The sequence below is a fragment of the Palaemon carinicauda genome, chromosome 20 (genome assembly GCF_036898095.1).
Source record: "Palaemon carinicauda isolate YSFRI2023 chromosome 20, ASM3689809v2, whole genome shotgun sequence".
NCBI classification, from domain to species: Eukaryota; Metazoa; Arthropoda; class Malacostraca; order Decapoda; family Palaemonidae; genus Palaemon; species Palaemon carinicauda.
The window spans coordinates 22,534,604-22,537,103 of NC_090744.1; the positions used below are offsets into that span (position 1 = coordinate 22,534,604).

The window sequence follows — 2,500 nt, forward strand, 5'->3', positions numbered from 1 at the left end:
GGTAGCCTATTGGAAACATCATCTGTTTAACTGGGGTTCTAGACCCGCTCAAACTCGATAGTCTCTTGTAGTGTCTACAACCTCACAATCATTCTGAGCTGAGGATGGGTGGTTTTAGGGAGACTATAAGTCTACCTGCTGGGTCACCAGTAGCCATTGCCTGGCCCTCCCTGGTCCCAATTTGTGTGGAAAGGGGTCTTCGGGCCTGATCGTATGTATATATGGTCACTCTCTAGGCAATTGTCCTGCTAGGGCATTGCCACTGTTCCTTACCTCTGCCATTCATGAGGGGTCTTTAACTTTAAAATGCATAAAGTTAGAGACCTGACTTATTCCTATTTTTGATCATAACAACGTTAACATTAAAGTTACGTAAAATAACTTTAAAGTTTAATCTTCCAATGACGTCTAAGACAAGGAATCTGAAGTCACAGTAAGTAAACGTTAGAAAACTAACGGTTAAGAGAGTAACACCCAACCAAGAAAAAACGTTTTTTTTTTTTTATATAGGCGGTGAATAACTAAACATAAGCGATGCAGATGTCTTATGAGTAGGCACCTCTGATTGATGGAAGACCTCAACAAAAAATAACTATTTGCAATTTGACTTGAATAAAATAAAAATGAGTATATCATAATCGAGTGACCATAAACACAGTCTTAGGATATTCTTTTTTCGTACGAGTAACATCGATTTTCTGACATTCTTAAGAACACATTCGTAGTAAAATACTAAGTATCATAAGAATAGTGTAATTATCTTTAGCTGTTGATATTATTTTTCTCTAAATTTCAGTAATACATTTTCGTAATTGTATTTCCACATTCCCAATGAATATTTCTATATCTGTTTTTTTTTTCTTTCCGTAGTCCATATTTTTCTTTAAATTGCGTTTTTTATCTATAAAAATATACAATTTCCTCTTCCTTGTCCTGCATTTTTCTTAACGTTTATATAACTCAATGATTTCCTCATATATCATATTGTCCTAATTTTTTATACGTATTGATAAAAAACACTTAATACTCCCTTACATTCTGAACACTAAGTTTTATAATGAAGATTTTGCTTTGCTTTAATACAGAAAACTTATAGAGCTTTCATCCTTCTAGTGCATTTGATAACAAGAGGTAGAAAACTTATGGAGGGCTTTCATCCTTCTAGTGCATTTGATAACAAGAGCTAGAAACCTTATAGAGAGCTTTCATCCTTCTACTGCATTTGATAACAAGAGCTAGAAACCTTATGGAGGGCTTTCATCCTTCTAGTGCATTTGATAACAAGAGCTAGAAACCTTATGGAGGGCTTTCATCCTTCTAGTGTATTTGATAACAAGAGCTAGAAACCTTATAGAGAGCTTTCATCCTTCTAGTGCATTTGATAACAAGAGCTAGAAACCTTATAGAGAGCTTTCATCCTTCTAGTGCATTTGATAACAAGAGCTAATACTCTAAAAAGCTCTATAAAAATCATATGTATCAACAGCCAATTTCAAATCACGTTTTTTAGCAATACACCCATACAATAAAATAGGAACCAAGTTTGAAGTCTCTTTGACAACGATGTGCAAACTTATGGCTGATTACGTGAATTGGATAATTTGCTTGACCGTGACCTTGACCTTTGACATTAACATGTATTAATAGGCGTGGATTTTTATACACTCAAATAGGAACCAAGTTTGAAGTCTCTGTGACAACGATGTCCAAACTTATGGCTGATTACGTGAATTGGGCATTTTGCTTGACCATGACCTTTGACATTAACATGTATTAATAGGCGTGGATTTTTATACACTCAAATAGTCACCAATTTTGAAGTCTCTGAGACAACGATGTCCAAACTTATGGCTGATTACGCGAACTGGACAATTTGCTTGACCGTGACCTTGACCTTGATCTTCCAAAATTCAATCGTTTCCAGATTTTTACATAACAGTTAATCCCAGAAAATTTCATCACCCCATGATCACCTTTTAGACATTTTAGACACCTGTTTTTTTATATAATACAGAATATGGCTGTTCCTTTATACAGAAAGACTTGCAGAGAGCTTTCGAGAGCTTTCATGGCTCTATTGCGTTTAATAACAAGAGCTGATACCCTAAAAAGCTCTATCAAAATCATATGTATCAACAGCCAATTTCAAATCACGTTCTTTAGCAATACCATTCCTCTGACCAAGTTGTGGAATGATCTTCCTAATCGGGTAGTTGAATCAGTAGAACTTCAAAAGTTCAAACTTACAGCAAATGTTTTTTATGTTGAACAGCTGACATAAGTCTTTTTATAGTCTATATGTTAATTATCTGGTTTTAATTTTGTTAATGTTTTTTGAAATATTTTATTTTAATTATTCATTACTTATATTGTTTATTTATTTCATTTCCTTTCCTCGCTGGGCTATTTTTCCTTGTTGGAGCTCTTTGGATTATAGCTTCTTGCTTTTCCAACTAGGTTTATGGCTTGGCTAATAATAATAATAATAATAATAATAATA

General features: G+C 34.0%; 1 protein-coding gene across 1 annotated transcript in view; it reads left to right on the top strand.

Annotated features, from left to right (window-relative positions):
- LOC137659463 (calcium and integrin-binding protein 1-like) overlaps positions 1 to 2,500 on the top strand; it is an 11,268-nt gene that overhangs the window by 4,755 nt on the left and 4,013 nt on the right. The window lies entirely within an intron of this gene.